We start from the raw sequence: 9,953 nt of genomic DNA, 5'->3' as shown, positions 1-9,953 counted from the left end.
AGCCCAGCCTTGGTCACATGTAAGCGTTATGTATCACATATGCCACAGGAAGATGTTTCTAACTCGTAAAGGCAGGCAGCAGCCAGCTGAGCCATGGACCAGCCTTCTTGTGTTGGGCTGCGATGCTACATGTGTTTCTCAAAAATATTTTTAAGTCCTCTTGGACGTGGGGAGACTGAGCAAAGACGGCCAGGGAGGCCCGTGGAGGGCCAGTCTCACATAGGGTGTAGTCACTGGGACCATCTACTGAAAGCGTCTAAATTGTACTCTGCAGTCAGATGCTCCATCCTGAGCTATATACCCCAGTGCACTAAATGGGAGCAGCCCGGGCCACCCCGGGAGTTCTGACGACGGTGCCCTGGGCCCACCAGCCTACTCCTTGGCCGCTCTGGGCCAAGATACACAATTGGGGTGAGATCCAGGCAAGGTGGCACCTGGCGGGGTGAGGGTGGAGGTGGGGGTGGGGGGGTGGCGGTTCAGGTTCCTCCAGGTCATGCTGGTAGAACTGCGCCACCTGGCGGCTACTTTTATGCAGCTGCTTTTACGTTGTCCCCGGAGCTCTGCTGTGCGGGCCTGGGGCGGGATCCAACCGTCAAAACCAAAGCAGAGTTCCAGGAGGCTGGCAGAGATGTCGTCCCAACCACACCCCCTCCCGATGGGCTCCCCTGAGATTCTCACTGCAATATAGAAGAGTGTGACATCTAGGAACTGTCCGGATAGGCTGGCTGACTGGCACATGTCGGTCCCCTCCCCACATGGGAACTCCTTTGAGACCTTGCAGGTAACTGGGTAAGAGTGCCCTGGGTTTGGCTGCGTTCTCAGCTGGTGCCTGGTTGTTGGGGGTGCCTCCTGAGAATTCTTCTAGGTTCTCCCTCCTGAGGATGGGATCATGGCCAGGAAAGTCTGGGTGCATTCCCCTCAACTGGCTGCAATCCTGCGTGGGGTGGGGTCATGGGATGGGCATTCTGAAATTACCCCTTCTGAAGAGGGGGGCAGGGAGGCCCAGGGAGGGCACCCTGTGCCCAACTGCAGTTCCAGTAGGGCCCATTCTTGGGACACTTCCCCCAAATCTTTGTTTTTTGTCCCCCCGCCCCCAAATCTTTGGATGTCTCCCTGTGGTGGCAGGGTCCATCCTGGGTCAAATAGAGGGATCCAAGGGTGGGCTCACTAGGCCTGGTGGTGGTCCCCAGTGGCCACTTGATAATCTGAGCCACTCGCTGGAGGGGTGCCTGGTGATTCATTCAGTTAAGCATCTGCCTTTGGCTCAGGTCATGATCCCGGGGTCCTGGGATCAAGTTCCACATCAGACTCCCTGCTCAGGTGGGAGCCTGCTTCTCCTTCTGCCTCTGTCTCTGCTTCTGTGTCTTGCATGAATAAATAAATAAAATCTTAAAAAAAAAAAAAGGCGAGAGCTGGACAGGTAGTACTAGATAGCTGTTGCTGTGAGCCTGTTTGTTGTAATAAGGCTATGTTGTTCTGATGTTGAACATAAACTATCTTAACAGAAAACCAAAATTACACAGGTTCACTCTCTGTGATGGAACAAGACCAACATGAGGCCACTATCTTGTCTGTAATTGGATTATACAAGGAAATTGCCCAAGACACAAATATTACCAAATGCCTCACTCTTCTGGCACAAATGATTTTCATTTTTTCATCATTAGTTTTAGCCCCATTTTTAGATCTAATGATATCATTAGTCAAAATCCTAATTTCTTAAACTCCCTCCACCTGCCAACCAAGTAAGTAAGCCCATATCACAGAGTAAGTCCACCTTCCTATACCCTCTACTGGGATGCATCATGGTTCCTCATGGTGTTTGATCTCCATTATAAGGAGGCAGTAACTCAACTATGTTCTACTATAACTGTGTTCCTGGTGATCTCTGGCTGCACAGCACTGATGAAAACAAGATAGAAGTTTCTACCAAAATCATAAGTGATTTTCATGGAAAAGATGTTAACTATATAGAAGGAAAAGAACTTAACCCTAAAAACTTGCTTTGGATCCTAGAAGAAATCAAATAATTCAAACCACACACGCACAAAAAGGAATTAAAATCAAAGAATAGGGCAGCCCGGGTGGCTCAGTGGTTTAGCACCGCCTTCAGCCCAGGGTGTGATCCTGGAGACCTGGGATTGAGTCCCATGTCGGGCTCCCTGCATGGAGTCTGCTGCTCTCTCTGCCTGAGTCTCTGCCTCTTCTCTCTGTCTCTCATGAATATATACATAAATCTTTAAAAAATGCATGCAAAAATTTTAGGGTCAAAATTATAGTTTTAAATACATTAGAAAGGAAGAAAGATCAAACATCAATGATCTAAGTTTCAACTTCAGTACACTAGAAAAAAGCTCATTAAAATTTTCAAAAAAGGAAATATTAAGAAGCAAAAAAATATAGAAGAAAAAATATAGAAGCAGACATCAATGAAATGCAATACCAGAATACCAATAGAGAAAATCAACAAAAAATTGGTTCTCTGAGAAGATCAAGAAAATTAATAAAATTAAAGCCACACTAGGGCAGCCCCGATGGCTCAGGGGTTTGGCCCCACCTTCAGCCCAGGGTATGATCCTGGAGACCCAGGATTGAGTCCCATTGTTAGGCTCCCTCCATGGAGCCTGCTTCTCCCTCTGCCTGTCTCTCCTCTCCCTTTCTGTGTCTGTCACAAATAAATAAAATCTTTAAAAAAAAACATTAAAAAAAATTAAAGCCACACTAACCAAGAAAAAGGCATAAATTATAAATATAGAAAAACAAGTATACCCGCTCCAAAAACAAAAAACCCCACATAAACCCCACAAAAATCACAAACCCTACAAACATACCTGAGATTTTTAAAGCTATAAAGGAATCATATGAACTATTTTATGCCAAAAGATTGGAAAATTTATTTGAAATGGACAATTCCTAGCTATATTCACACCTATTAATCAACTCAAGAAGAAATAAAGACAAAATATGAATAGGTCTATCAAGTTAAGAATTGAAGTAGGTAAAAATCTTCACACACACACAGAACACACACAAAAAAAATCTTCACACCAAGAAGAGCCATGGGCCAGATAGCCTCACTGTGGAATTCGAACATACTTTCATGAAGAAATTCCAGTACTGCACTAATAAAAGAGGAGGAACTACATTAAAAATCATTTTATCAAATCTAGACAAAGATATTACAAGAAAAAAATGGCAGGAATCCTTTCACACTGTATACTTGTATCAAATCACTGATGTACATTTAAAATCTATTTTGTCAATTATACCTCAATAAACCTGGAGGGGAAAAAAGAACACTGAAACAGAAGTGATTTTGGGTAGACTGAAAAAAAGAGAGCGGAAAGAACCAACAATTAGATGAATGACCTTCACAAACATAAAACCTTTTAACAGAACACTGGGAAATGAAATATGGCAATGCATATAAAGGTTTACACACTATGGCAAAGTGGAGTTTGTCTAAGAAGGGAAGAGTGGATTTAACATCTGAAAACCAATGAAAGATAATAGAAGACTAAAGAAAAAGTAATGACACTCTCCACAGAGGAAAAAAAAAAAACAGAAAAATCCAAAATACATTCACTATAAAAATTCTCATCGAATGTTATCTAGAAGGAAACTTCAATCTGATGAAATATATGACAAACTTACAGATAATATCCTACTTAAAGGTGTAAGACTGAATGCATTCCCCCTCAGACTGGAAACAAAACAAGTGCCCTCTTCCACTACTTCTATTTAAAATTGTCCTGGAACACCTAGCTAATGCAAGGCAAGGAGGAAAACTCAAAGGAACAAAGATTAGAAAGAAAGAAGCAAAACTTATTTGCAGATGACACAATCTTGATTATAAAAATAACTACTAAATCTAAGGGGGAAAAAGACTTAGAATAGCAAGGCCATAGGATAGAAGAATATCTAAGAATCGACTTATTGCTATATACTAGTAATGGAAAACCCAAAACTGAAATTAAGAAAATTCCATTCACCATAGTATCAAAAGCAAAAATCACTACTCTGGAATGGCAGCAGGAGCTAGCTCTTGGACTCTCTCCCCAGCAAAACAAATATAAATGTCAAGAGTCACTTTAAAATTCCAATTATTTTAAGGCTCTGGAAAGTAGCATAATAGGATATAACAAACATTTATTCAATAAAACCTAAGTAAGAGGAGCGAGAGTCTGTGGTATTGAAACCACAACTTGCTTTCTGCCCCTCTCATTTCAATGATGCAAACACCAGTCCAGGCAGAGGCAACCAAGAACACGAGACTTCCCCTAACCCTGCTCCTAGTCGAGGGATCCATCTTCCTGGGAGGGCAGGCACCAGCATTTGCCATCCTCTCCCAGCTACATATTGCAGAGGCTCATTTCCACCTGGCTGATGATAGGGGTGGAGACTCCATTTCAGACATGGCATGTTAAGAATACTAGAGTCCCAATTGCCCTCTCCTAGCTCATTTATAGGGCAGAAGTTCTATGCCAAGAGGCAAGTCAAGAGGCTGCCAACCACACCTAGTGTCTTTCTTTTAAAAGGGAGTTATTCAGGGGGATCTGGGTGGCTCAGGTAATCAGTTTAGTGTCTGACTTCAGCTCAGGTCATGATCTTGGGGTCTTAGGTTCCAGCCCTTCACTGGGCTACCTGTCCCACTCAGCATGGAGTCTGCTTGTCCGTCTGCCCCTCCCCTTGCTCATGTGCTGTCTCTTAAATGAATGAATGAATGAATGAATGAATGAATAAAATATCTTTCAAAGGAGGGGGGATTATTCAGAGAAAGACAGGCCAACATTCCCACCCATTATTCCAGAGCTGTGGCTCAAGGATTTTTTTTAAAGATTTTATTTATTTGACAGAGAGCAAACATGAGTGGGGGAAGGGACAGAGGGAGAGGGAGAAGCAGGCTCCTCAATGAGCAGGTAGCAGAGACCTTGAGATCATGACCTGAGCCAAAGGCAGATGCTTAAACAACTGAGCCACCCAAGCACCCTGGCTCAAAGATTTTGTTCACAGGCAGAAGCGGGCCCTAAGAGCACATAGCTCCAAAGGCCTCTCCAAAGGGGTTAAACTTATTTTAAACAAATGTGTGGAAGTTCAAGACTAAGGGTACTCAAAGATGATGAAAGTTTTGATGGCAAGCCACTTAGAGGAGGCAGGCATATGTTGATCATGAGATCAATATATGAAACAAGTAGGCTAGTTAGTTTACCAAAGAACCAGGGAAAGAGAAAGATAAGGAGAGCCCTCTTGGGATTAGAACAGACCTCAAACTCTGACCTCAAAAACTACTTCTACAAAGGGGTAGGGATGAAATTGGGTCAGGCTCTGGAGCAATTTATGTCCCAGGGAACTGTTAATAAAGCAAGCAGCCCACCATACAGTGTGATCAGAGAAAGAGACAGTCAATGAGAGCCCTGTCAAAAACAGTCAAGCCATTGTTGACTGTAAGCAAGCCCAAGGCTGTGCCCTCTGAAGAGCAACAGGGCAGGGGCTCACATGCAGAAAAAAAGATGTCACCAAAATGTCATTCAGCTAATCACTAAACAAACAACAGTCCTGAAAAGTATATGATCTAGAATGTCAAATTTTCAACCAAAAATGTACAATACATGTAAATAAATGGGCAGGATTAACTTACAAAAGGCAAACAATTGTCTGTGAGATGGCCTAGATGACAGATTTAACAAAGACTTCAGGGAAGCCATTTTAAATATGTTCAAAGAACTAAGGGAAACCATATTTAAAGAAGGAGGGTATGATAATATTTACATTAAAGAGTATCAGCGGGATCCCTGGGTGGCGCAGCAGTTTAGCACCTGCCTTTGGCCCAGGGCGCGATCCTGGAGACCCAGGATCAAATCCCACGTCGGGCTCCCGGTGCATGGAGCCTGCTTCTCCCTCTCCCTGTGTCTCTGCCTCTCTCTCTCTCTCTCTCTGTGTGACTATCATAAATAAGTAAAAATTTAAAAAAAAGAGTATTAGCAACAAGAAGTTATAGATGGATAGAGATTATGCAATCTAAAGAACAGATAAGAATGAAGAAAAAAGAAAAGAGCCTTTGGAAAATGTGGAACACATATGCATAATGGGAATAACAAACAGAGAAGACAGAGAATGGAGGTTATTCCACCATTGTTGTTTCAAGTAAGTTCTCTGCCCCTTTCTCTCCCTTTTCACCCTCTGGGATTCCCATAATGTGCACATTAATTGTCTTAATGGTATTCCAGACGTTCCTTGGCTTACTTTATTTTTTTTTTCTCTCCTCTTCAGACTTATAATTTCAAATGACCTGTTTTTGAGTTCAGAGATTGTTTCTTCTGCATGTTCAAATCTGCTCTTGATACCCCTAGTGACTTTTTTTAATTTTTTAAAAATATTTTATTTATTTATTCGTGAGAGACACACACAGAGAGAGGCAGAGACATAGGCAGAGGGGGAAGCAGGCTTCTTGCAGGGAGACTGCTGTGGGACTCAATTCCAGGACTCCGGGATCACGCCCTGAGCAGAAGACCGATGCTCAACCGCTGAGCCACCCAGGCATCCAATTTTTATTTTAAAAATAATTTCTCTTTGATATTCTCAAAATTTTTCATCTATTCTCTTCTTAACATTATTTTCCTTTTAAACCCTTAGGAGTATTTTTAATTTTACTTACTTTAGAGTGTGCGCATGTATGAGTGGGGGCAGGGGCAGAGGGGGAGAGCGTATCTTAAGTAGACTCCATGCCTGATATAGGGCTTGATCTCATGACCCTGAGCCAAAATCAAGAGTTGGGACACTTAACCAACTGAGGCCTGCAGGTGCCCCATGAGTATTATTTTAAATTCTTTGTCTAATAATTCTGAAGCCTGTTTCCTTGGTGTTGATTTCTGAAGATTTATGATTTGTTTGGGTGATGTTTCCAACTTTCTTTATATGCCTTGTGATTTTTTAAAAGATTTTATTTATTCATGGATGCAGAGAGAGGCAGAGACATAGGCAGAGGTAGAAGCAGGCTCCATGCAGGAAGCCCAATGAGGGACTTGATCCTGGGACTCCTGAGGCAAAGGCAGATGCTCATCTGCTGAACAAACCAGGCATCCCCCTTGGGATCTTTTGTTGAAACTTGGGATCTTTTGTTGAAACTTGGGATCTTTTGTTGAAACTTGGGCATTTGAAATGCAGCCATGTCGTCTACTCTTTGCATGCTGGCTCAATGCACAGAAAGACTTCCACTAACAGCCTAGCATGAAGTCCTAAGGTATTCTCAAGACTTTTCTGGGCATGGGTCTTCCTTGGGTGTACTTTCCCAATTCACCTGTATACACATCTGCTTTTTTTTTTTAAATACATGTCTGCTTTTAAATGTATTAATTTCCATAGGAGTCTCACAAGTCCAAATCCTGGGCCTTTTGAACACCTTCACATTCATATAATCCATTTTTAAAAGATTTTACTTATTTTGGGGGGCACCTGGGTGGTTCAGTTGGTTAAGTGTCTGACACCTGGTTTTGGTTCAAGTCATGATCTCATGGGTTACGGGATCAACCCTGGGTCCAGCTCTGCACTCAGCAGGGAGTCTGACTGAAGATTCTCTTCCTCTGTCCCTCACCCTACTTGAATGATCTCTAAAATAAGATAAATATATACATTTTTTAAAGTTTTTACTCATTTTTAAAAAGTAATCTCTGCATCCAATATGGGGCTCAAACTCACAACCCCAAGATCAAGAATCCCATGGTCCACCAACTGAGCCAGCCAGGTATCCAATATCCATTGTTGTTTATGGTTTGTGGTCATATTTATTACTACAATTCATTCTATTTCTTTCTTTTTGACTACAGATGTCATCCTGGTAGTCTTTAGCAAGAAGGCACTGATAAAACCATGATCTAAGTTTTTGGAATTAAAAATAATGAGAAATTTAATTACAAAAATCATAACTACAGAATACAAATTTGAGGAAAAATACTTTAGCTTGTATGCACATGATGATACTCAGAATGTATAATGATGACAAAATTACCAGTTGATTTGAAAATCCACAATTGCAATGGGATGTTTTAATATACTCTCATCAGAAAATGAAGAATGTTAATATACAACAGCTAATAAAACACTTTGAAAGAACACATACAGAAACATTGGTTCATTTAAAAAATTGTAAATCACATACAAACATAATTGAAAATGTATTGAAGAATTAAGTCCAGTTGTGAGTCATTAGAAACACAATCTGCCTGACAAGAGGAAGGTGCTTATTCTCACAAGAAAGGGATGGGTCACAGAAGTCACTGTACAATGCAGTAGAGGAAAAAACTATCACATGGTTCCTTTTGACTACATCACTGTAGCTGTGTTGGTAGAATCAGGAACACACAATCATTAGGAGTATTAACAGAACAAGATGTGTACTACATATATTAGACCTTATACAAATGCAATCCAGAGAAAAGGGAAGTCAGTGCTTTAAAAAACATTCTCAACCATGATAGTCTAAATTTGTTGCCTGGTGGACACATGATATCAGGCTTGCAAGGAAATACAAACGGTATTAATCTTTGCTGTGGAACTTGTGGAGGCATCTGTAGAAACCTACAACTCTAAGAAAATGAAGTTAAGTAGTTGGTGGTGGTATTGAAGATACTCTTGAATGGCAGGGCAAAGAATCAGCAAATGGGCTTGAAGATGTATGCAAAACTCCTATGGTATCTATCACTGCTTGTACTGTGACTCCAAAAAGTTGACTCCAAAAAGTAAGGCCTTCTTCCCTTCTGCCTTCCAAATCTCATGCAAGTAAAGCTATTGGTGAATTCTAACATGAAACTATAAAGAGAACAGATTCTAGAAAATTAGGCCACAGTATTACCCACATTGACCTAACTTAACACATTCCAGGAGAGCCATCTCCAATTCTATCTTTCTTGTCTGAAGACAGGTTTCTTAAAGTGTAATATCCAAATCACAGAAGGAATGACAAAGAGTAAAGGGAAAATATGTAAATAGCAATTCTAATGAGATTATACTCTATGATAAACTCTGCATACTTACAAATTTATGCCAACTATTTATTAGCCAGGAAAATAAGGCTTTTTTTTTGATGAAAGAAAAAAGAAAGAATCCTTTTCTCATATGAAAGGAGGAATATTTATAATGAGTAAGGAATATCCAGTACCTGTGACATGAGGTCATAGGAAAATCACAACAAATACCAAAATATCATTATTCCATGGCCTCTTCACTTACTGAACAATTAAAAAATTATATAAAAATTAACCCTCCTTACATATTAGAAATACACTTTAACTCACCCATAGATCCAATTAACTTCAAAATGGAAAGACAAAAATTTTATAAGCTGATTTAAGGAAAAAACACTATCCACTAAGGTTACATACTATTGCTTAAACAGTGCTTACAGAATTGTCTCAACTCCATGTTCAGCTAAAAAGCAACAATTGGAAGCCACAGTCCAGAGACTGAGTTTCAGAATAAAATTCATTATTTTTTAACTTTTGAAGCACTTCTTTCATGTAGTGAACTGTCTGGAGTATTATACTTGAATTAATTTGTATCAGACTTTTCCCTATTACTTACATTTATAGCATTTCTCTTCAGTGGTGTTTTTACATGACTTTGTTAAGACTGAATACTCTCCTGTATTTTTCAGTTATAATTTACCTATCTAGTGTGCATTCTCATCACATGTTTATGTAAGGATGTGGGCCAGTTGAAGGCTTTCCCACAATGTTTACATTCAAGAAGTTTCTCTCCAGTGTGAATTCTTTCATGGCTTCTAAATGAACTGGGGCGACTAAAGGCCTTCCCACATTCTTTACATTTATATGGTTTCTCTCCAGTGTGCACTCTCATGTGTCCTCGAAAGGTTGTACGATAAATAAAAGCTTTCCCGCATTCCTTACATTCATAGGGCTTCTCTCCAGTATGAGTTCTTTCGTGTACTTGAACATAAC

Source organism: Vulpes lagopus, chromosome 7 (assembly GCF_018345385.1).
Source record: "Vulpes lagopus strain Blue_001 chromosome 7, ASM1834538v1, whole genome shotgun sequence".
In the NCBI taxonomy this organism is placed as follows: Eukaryota; Metazoa; Chordata; class Mammalia; order Carnivora; family Canidae; genus Vulpes; species Vulpes lagopus.
This window is presented reverse-complemented; position numbering follows the sequence as displayed.